General features: G+C 35.7%; 1 non-coding gene across 1 annotated transcript; it reads right to left on the reverse strand.

Moving 5' to 3' along the window:
- Nucleotides 1–1,744: 1,744 nt before the first annotated feature.
- On the reverse strand, nt 1,745–1,816 carry TRNAK-UUU (transfer RNA lysine (anticodon UUU)). Its single transcript has one exon. It is a non-coding gene; the product is annotated as a tRNA-Lys (tRNA).
- Nucleotides 1,817–9,694: the final 7,878 nt, after the last annotated feature.

Here is a 9,694-nt window from a genome sequence, read left to right on the forward strand (position 1 = left end):
CCTTATGAATTTGAGGATTGACTTTTCCATTTCTATAAAAGACTCCTGGCATTTAATAGAGATTGCATTGACTCTGCAGATCACTTCAGGTAGTCTTGATACCTTAACAATATTAAGCTTTTTGATCCATGAATATGAGATGTCTTTCCTGTTATTTAAGTCTTCTTTAATTTATTTCAGCAATATTTTATAGTTTTTAGTGTACAATTCATGCACTTTCTTAATGAAACTTATTCCTAGGTATTTTATTCTTTTAGATGCTATTGTAAATGGAATTGGTTTCTTTTTTTTTTTTTTTGCGGTACGTGTGCCTCTCACTGTTGTGGCCTCTCCCGTTGTGGAGCACAGGCTCTGGACGCACAGGCTCAGCGGCCATGGCTCACGGGCCCAGCCGCTCCGCAGCGTGTGGGATCTTCCCAGACCGGGGCACGAACCCATGTCCCCTGCATCAGCAGGCGGACTCTCAACCACTGCGCCACCAGCGAAGCCCCTGGAATTGGTTTCTTAATTTCCTTTTCAGATAGGTTATTGCAGATGTATAGGAATGTAACTGATTTTTCCATGTTGATTTTGTACTCTACAACTTTCCCGAATTAATTTATTAAGTTCCAGTAACTTTCTTATGGATTCTTTGGGATGTTCTGTATACAGGATCATGTTATCTTTAAATAGAGAGAGTTTACTTCTTCCTTTCCAATTTGGCTTCCTTTTTTCTTGTCTAAGTGCCCTGGCTAGAACTTCCAGTACCATGTTGAATAACTGTGGTGAGAGTGGGTATCCTTTTCTTACTCCTGATCTTATGTGGAAAGCTTTCAGTCTTTCACCATTTGGAATGATGTTAGCTGTGGGTTTTTTATAAATGCCCTTCATTATTTTGAGGAAGTTTCCTTCTATTCCTACCTTTTAAAGTATTTTTATCTTGAAAGGATATTAAATTTTGTCAAATGCCTTTTCTTGTCAATTGTGATGATCATGTGGTTTTATTCCTTTGTTCTATTAATATGGTATTACATTGATTTTCTTACGTTGAAGCACCCTTGCATTCCTGGATAAATCCAATTTGATCATGGTGTGTAATCTTAATATGCTGTTGGGTTCGGTTTGCTAGTGTTCATTTTGAGACTCCCGTTAGTTTTTGGTAGTTTTGTGGGTTGCTGGAATAACAAGTGTCTTAGTCTCATGTACATTTCGTCACCTCACTGTGGAATCAAGCATTTTGGAAAGTAGCCCTTGTTCTCTTTAGTGGAAACAATATTTAGAAACCACAGTTTGGGTTATTGCTTTTTGGTGTTTACAGTGGTTAGAGCTAGGAAATACAAATACATACCTATCTCTGAGGTCATATATACACACATAAGTATTTGTAGTAATATGATAAGCATATATTTATTTTAAAGTGAAAAACTTATGCTTCTAAATCAAATGCAAGAGTACCAGCTCTTCTTTGATTTTATATTGGAAAGTCTGATACTACTCATTTGATTTATCCTATGATATAACTATGATAGTTAAAAAACAATGATACCACAGTATTTCTATTTACAACAAGACTATAGAATGCTATTTGATAGTTCTTTGCAGTTCTCTTCCTCCCCACACCTGCTCCTTCTCCTCCACCCACCCGCCCCCAACGCCCCACCACTGCCTTAGGCTGTATCCCTCTGGAGAAATGTGTGGTCAACCTTCAGCATTTTTTTTTGGCCGCATCACACTGCTTGCAATCGCGCAGCTTGCAGGATCTCAGTTCCCTGACCAGGGATTGAACCTGGGCCACGGCACTAAAAGTGCCGCATCCTAGGCACTAGACCACCAGGGAACTCCCCAAATTCAGCATTTTAAAGTAACTTGAAGGAATTATTTTCTCTGTGTGGTTATGCCACCAACCTGATGTGCAGTTTAGTTCATTTTCTATTCGGTGACAGCCTTTTGCTTATTTTTGTTTAATTTTGTTTTTAAATTACATAATAGGATTACATGGTTTCAGTGTCAACATTGTAAAACAAGACATATCCAAAGAGATCAGCCCATGTTCCCTTCCTGTTTGTATTATTTTTACTTTCTCATCTAAGTTGTTGCATTTGTTGGCATAAAGTTGTTCATAGTATTTCTTCATAATTCTTTTAATTTCTGAAGAGTCAGAGGTGATCTTTCATTCCTGATTTTTGTGGTCTGTATTTTCTCTCCTTTTTCTTGCTAAGGGTTTGTATACTTAAGGGGTTGTCAATTTTGTTGATATTTTTAAAGAACTTACTTTTGGTTCTTTAAATTTATCTTAGAAAATTTATTTTTCTGTTTCATAGTTCTTTAATTTCCATTCTCATCTTTATTATTTCCTTCTTTATGATTGTCTTCAATGTGTTTTCCTTTTTTCCTCCTACATTTTGAAGGGAAGTGCTTAGATTATTGATTTGAGGTCGTCTTCTTTACTAATATAGGCATTTAACACTATAAAGTTTCCTTTAAGTCTTGCATTAACTGTGTCCCATGCATTTTGACCTGATGTGTTTTTATTTCTGCTGATATCAAAATCCTTGCTAATTACCACTGTAATTTTTTTCTTTGACCTATTGTTATTTAGAAATGTGTTGTTTAATTTCCAAATATTTGTGGATTTTTCTAAATTTTCTTTTATTGTTTATATCTAATTTAACTCCATTATGGTTGGTGAATATACTTTGTATAATTTCAATCCTTTTAAATTTATTAATGCTTTTTTTAAAATTGGCCTAGCATGTGGCTTATTTTGGCGAATGTACTATGTGTACTTGAGAAGAATGTCTCTTTTTCTGTTGTTGAGTGGAGTGTGCTATAGATGTTTGTTAAAGTAAGTTGGTTGGTAGTGTTTTTCAAGTCTTCCATTTCCTTGTTGATCTTTCTGCTTGTTTCTATCCATTGTTGAAAGTGGAGTATTGACATGTTCCACTATTATTGTTGAATTGTCTATTTCTCTCTTTAGTTTTGTCAGTTTTAGTTTCGTGTATTTTGGGGTTCTGTTACTAGGTTCATAAACATTTATAATTGTTATCTTTCCTTCTGAATTGACCCTTTTGTCACAAAATTTCCCTTTTTTTTCTAGTAACATTTTTGTCTTGAAGTCTTTTTTGTCTGATATTGGTATAGCTCTACTTTGCTTACTGTTAGCGTGATTCATCATTATCCTTTTGTTTTCGACTTGTGTCTTTCAATCTAATTTGAGTCTCTTTTGATAGCATATAGTTGAGTCATTTAAAAAAAATCCATACAGTTAATCTGGTTTTTGATTTTAGTGTTTAATACATTTACATTTATTATAATTACTGATAAGGTAAGATAAATATCTACCATTTGTTTTCTACATGTCATCTTTTTGGTTCATCCATTGCTCTCTCATGCCTTTTGTGTTAGGTAGATTGTTTTTTCTCCCATATATATGTTATTTTCTTAGTTGTTATCTTGGGGATTACAATTAACATCTTAATTTAAAACAGCCCGGTTCATATTAATCCTCACATAATTTCAGTAGTACAGAATCTTGCTCTAATATAGCTCTAACCCTTTCCCTCACCCTTATGCTATTTTTATTTTACAAATTACATCTTTATACATTATAAGCCCATTAAAGTCTTTATAATTGTTGTTTTATACAGTTGCCTTTCAAATCAAATAGATGAAAGTTGTTACACCTTTTATCCCCCCAAAATATAATTATTGTCTTTTATATTTACCTTTGTAGTTTCCTTTACTGGTGTTCTTTACTTGGATTTGAGTTTTCATTTAGTTTCATCAATGAAACTGCCATTCCTCCCCCCCGCCATATGGGTGAATTTTAATAGCAAGTGAAACAATAAGTCCATGAATATTACATATATCATGTACCCATTTTATAAACTTAGAAACAACTAAAAGAACATAAATGCACATAATATACATAACACACACACACACACACACACACACACACACACATATATATAAAATATTTTCATCACCCAGAAATACATGAGTAGTTCCAGATAGTGGTCTCCTAAGGTGGAGGCAGGCCTAGGAATGGGATGGGGGTACATAGGAATATGTATGTTATAAATAAGGGCCAGTTTTATTTTGGAATAATGGGTTCATGGGGTTTTATTACATTATTAAAAACATATACACAACAAAAAATTTTATGGTTGTGGTTACTTTCACACTAACACATGAGATGGGGAATCTATCAATATTATGTAATGGAGTTTTATGAAAGAGTTTGACCTCAGCTTTCAAAGCCATTTTTATGACCAGAGGAATTACTTAGGGAGGATATCTCTGCCCAGTCCCACATGGGGCTGCCTCAGCTTGCCCAGACTCCATTATCAGGACAAGATGGGGTAATGATGAAAGAAGTGATGGCCGTACTGCTGCTTTGAGACAAATGGTTGTCTCACACTGGCCCTCCCTAGGTCCCTGCCACCATCTGCAGTCTCACAGCTCTCATCTCCATAATGTGCTCTGAGGGGTTTAATAAAGATACAGGCGCTGTCAGCAAGAGTCCAATAAATATACAGGAAATGCTGCCCTCATTAAATCCATATTTAAAGCATGATGTTCTCCAGTTGCTCAAGCATTCAAGAGATTTTTTAAATAATCAAGTGGAGATTTTGGGAGAATACCCAAAACTACCATCCAGATGACTTGAGCATAATATCGTGCAGACAGGATCAGAAGGGAAAGGAAACTAAGAAAATGAAAATCTAAGCAGTTGTAGTTTTTCTCTTTTAAAGAATGAGTTTTTAAAATAGAAGTGTCAGCACAGAGTGTTGATAATGGGAGTACCGCCGCTGGGTAGTTTATATGACTGGAAAACGTTTTTGAGAGGCAGTGTTGGTAGAGTCAGGTGGTACTCCCAGACCTTTTCATGTGGGATGCAGAGAAAATGGCAGTTTTATGGTTTGTTGGGAAAAATAGCAAGGCTGCTTATGGCCACAGTAGCTTGAACCAGCCACAGTTCACTGGTTGTGAAGACCCAACTTTGATTTCTGGATTTACTTCTTATACTTTGGACAGTTACATTACTCCTCTGAGCCGTAGTTTACCTATCTGAACTATGGGAATAGTTCTGCCAATTTGTAATGATTTTGTATCTACTAGTTTTAGAATATAACAGTTACCCCTTAGTTTCTCAAATACTTAAAATGTAAAATAACATTTGAATATTGACCTAAGTCAGAGCAAATGGCATTTGTACAAACATGTAGCCATTCAATTTTTATTTAACTATCTGGATTTGAAAACCAGTACACGGTATTTGCTAGGAATTGATACTGATGCTCTCATATATTTGTGTGGCTGTCTTTACCACTTTTGTCAATTAGGAGGTATGAACACCTGCTGTACTTGTACCTTGTACCAGCTATTGTGGGAGATATAAAGAAGCAGAAAACTGGGTCCTACCCTCATGGACCTCAGTCTGGCGCATGATCTATTGCTTTTAGGTGAATCATAAATGACAAAGTTGTGTCATTTACAGAAAATAATATTCAGGAAATAAATGTAAAAAGACCTTAAGGAAGGGAAAGCTCCATGTGGCTTAGTGTCTTGCACTCAGTAGGATATGCAGGTGATATGTGTAAGGTCTAGCTGAGATTCTTACGAAAGGATTTAATGAGGACTGAAGAACTGAATGATCAGACATAAAGGATGGTGAAGTCTGCCTATTCAGAGAGTTTTTATTGTGTCTTCCCAAGAAATTTACTTGGAAGCACAATATTCATTTCTGAAGAGACAAAGACTAAGTTTTAGAAAAGAAATTTCTCCTAGATACTATTATAAAGTTTGAGTATTTCTATTATGATTTTATTACTTCCCATCTGTGGTAGATGTTTTATTGAAATTATTTGGATGTTATCAAGCTGTGACAATGATGCTTTAAAGGTCATACGTGAAACACAATTAAATTTTCCAAGTGAAATAAGAATATGCATTGTGAAAGGCAGATAATTTGAAGCAGTTTTTTTTTTTTATGGGCCATTTTATGATGACATTTTGAGGTGTTTAAATAGATCACTATGTTGTTTTCTTCTTGATTGCAATTTTCCCTTCACTATTTGTGTAGCTTAAAAATAGAAACCAATGTGTTTAAGTTTCGACATTATTGAGTCTTATAGTTAATATAAACTATTCTAAATTCAATACTAGATTCTATTATAACTGGAAACTTACTAAAATTATTTTGTTCTTATGTAAATGTGATGGCTTCTGATTGATAGAGATAATTATGTACACTTTGGTTTATTATAAATTAGGTAAACCAACATTTCTGTATCTCTGTCATTAGCTTACTCATTAGGAGATCCCTAAGATTCCCTCTAAAATTTTGTGATTTAATTTTACTTTACTTTTTTCCCCATAATAGTAATGAATGATTGTTTCTTTCAAATGTTTGGAAATTAATACTGGAAAATCTTTAGTTATTATTGCCTACTGTAGGTTATTTTAATATTATGACTATTTGACAATGTTTTCTGTTTGATTTGTGGTGCTGACTCATAAATGCCACTGGAAAAAAGGTATTTCGGTTCTAATATAAAGAGCAATTATTTAGGTAGCAGCAAAATGACTTAGGTAAACAAAAATTTCTTTGTACTTATGAGCAAAATGACAGATGACACCTATCTGAGTAAAGTGTGAAAAGAGCACAGGTATATTAAAAAAGGGAGACTCAATATTATATGTTTTTTGATGTAAAATAGCCCAGTGGTTATTATCTGTTAAAATAGTCTGATACTGTTGTGTGTTTCCATATGGAATGCTTACTGGTGTGCTCTTGCTGAGAGAGCACGAGTACTACACATCTGTGTGGGTATTGGAGTTGTATATTTCAAGTTGAATTAAGGCGATGTGTGTGTGTGTGTGTGTGTGTATGTATCTATATCTACCTGTTTATCTCAGGTAATAGAGAATTGATAGCATTACTATTAACAGAGTCTGTTGACTTTTGTTTATCTAAACAACTGATTAGGCTGCTCTTAGGCTTGGCATTATTTTAGGGATACAGTAATATTCAGTGGAAAAGGAGTTTGAAATCATTAAAATTATTAAATACTTCTGAACTGGTTTTGAAAGCTTCTCTGGGCTGAAAGCCAGTTGATTCTTGTCAGTGTTTTTACATGACTGAGTTCAGTTACTTCAGAGCTAGAACAATTGCAGCCTTGGTAAATGGTTTAATTCTGCCTGGTTGTACAATATAGGATCCTTTTAAGTGCTGCTGTAATTGGTGTTTAAATAATGTGTTTTGACTGGACAAGAATGGAAGAGCTATTTTGGAGTATTTTCAAAGGTAGAAATTCAAAATAAAGTAACTTGTTAATTTAGTGTTCCGTAATGTATATAATAAGATTGAGGTTTCAATGTTTATCTTAAGTAAATGAAAATATTCAGATGAGCCTTTTATATAAGAGGAATTGCCTATATGTGAAACTTTCTGAGCAAAAACAGTTGGATTTAAAAAATTGAACCAGTTGATAAAAGGCTTGGGTTCTGATCATGGCCTACCTATAAGCAACCTTTATGATTTTGGGAAGTTTTAATATCCTCATTGTTAAAGGGGATCTGTTCCAACTCTCTCATTTGTAAAACTTTCCTTAGTCCTGGAATTTCTTTTTGAAAGAAATAAGTGTGGTATTAGTGGCTGTATGAGTATTCTGCTATCATGGGAGCTTGAAGTTTGAGGGAGAGGGTAGAGTAAGTAGGAGTAAAACTTGGACATGCCACATCCAGAGGACCCAGAGCCTTATTGCTAAACAAGGCTGTACAGATTTTACACCGTAAGTGCACAAATTAGAAACAAGTAGCCAGTGGGCTGACCACTGGTTTTAATGCTTATCTTGAACATTGTGTATCAAAACACCCTTACAGGTGTATACCCTCTCCATTCCCCACGATTTCTACCTTTTCTTAGGCTCATACTAGACTGTTGTACCTGCCTTTTGCCTTTGAAATTTTTTGAGTTTATCCCATGTTGGGGTAATATGTAGACATAGAAGTGTTTTGAGAGGAGAGTGACATCATCAGATATGCTTATAAGAAAGCTTACTTTAGCAAAACAGTGCAGGGTTGATAGAGCAGACTCAAGGGTAGTGGCTGTGTAGCTAACCCTGTAAGAAAGTTAATAGCAGTATTTTTTATTTTGTTTCATTACTGTTTTCCTCAGAATAGTTTTGAATGTTAAAATTTGTAAACAAAATATAGAACTTAATCCAAAATTTTTTTGCTCTCATTTAAAAGCTGATGAATTGAAATACGAACTCAGTCAATTACCATCTCAGTGTGCTTATCTTGGCATAGAACTCGGATGTGTGTATTACACTGGACTCTTGGCATAAATCTCTATTAAAGATATATGTATAGGGCTTCCCTGGTGGCGCAGTGGTTGAGAGTCCACCTGCCGATGCAGGGGACACGGGTTCGTGCCCCGGTCCGGGAGGATCCCACATGCCGCGGAGCGGCTGGGCCCATAAGCCATGGCCGCTAAGCCAGCACGTCCGGAGCCTGTGCTCCGCAACGAGAGAGGCCACGACAGTGAGAGGCCCGCGTACCGCAAAAAAAAAAAAAAAAAGATATATGTATAGATATATCTATATAGATATATCTGTGGGAAAGTTTTTCAGATAGCCCAGACAACATAAATAACCCTAGATTTGTACTTAAGTAGCAAATGTGTTTCTCTCTCTCTGTACTGCTTGTGTCTGAGGAGAACTTGCTAGGTTATTTTTTCCTCTCCTACTGCACTGCCTTGGTGTGTTATTGTCAAGTCAAGATCAGATACTCCGGAGTCAGACAGACCTTGTTCAGATCTCACCTCTCTCTCTTCCTTGGGCCAGTTCATTAATGTACCTAAGTTTTGGTTTCGTACTTGATTTGGCTTCTTACTTGATAGATCGTTTTGTGGACATCGTAATAAAAACATTCAGCTTTACCATCCGGCCCAGGGTACTAAACAAGGATATAAGCCAGTCTCCTAGTGTTTGGATGTGTTTCATAAGGAGAGGTATTTAAGGGAAAGTCATCAAAGACTTTTTGAATGATTGAGAAACCACACACAACATCCACATATAAACACACACACAGAAACATAAGGAGATTTATGTGTGCGTGAATACAAACATTGATATAAACACAAAGAATTTAGAACGTTAGTGAATGGAGGAGTTTCCATTTTGTAGAATAAGAGCAAACAGTACATTTGTAATATAATACTAGCACAGAAAAGCAGAAAATACCCTCTTCTAATTTTACCTCCTTGTGGGCAAGATTGAGTAAACTGCAGAGTTGGTGAGGCACAGAGAATTGGCTGCCAACAGGATCAAGAATCCTAGAGGGAAGGGCAGAGATTATCCTTTCACCGGAAACTGCTCTCTCTCTCTCTCCATATGGGTAGAAAAAAACAAAAACAAAACACACAATGAACAGAGACAGGGCTTACTGTCTGCACTAATGACGCTCAGGGTGAAAGAAGTCCTTACAAGTTGGCTTTTGTTTCTCCCTTAGTTTATGACCTACTCAGAATTCACTGGACTTCCTGGAACTTCATATTAAAATTTTCGTAGATCACAGAAGGAATTTTCAAACAGCATAATCTTTGCTGATAGCCATTACCAAACACTTGTTCTTTCAATGACTCATTGAAAACAAAGCTTCTTTGAGCCCTTTTGCGCGGTGCCAGTCTGCACAGATTTTTGCA

Source organism: Globicephala melas, chromosome 15 (genome assembly GCF_963455315.2).
Source record: "Globicephala melas chromosome 15, mGloMel1.2, whole genome shotgun sequence".
NCBI classification, from domain to species: domain Eukaryota; kingdom Metazoa; phylum Chordata; class Mammalia; order Artiodactyla; family Delphinidae; genus Globicephala; species Globicephala melas.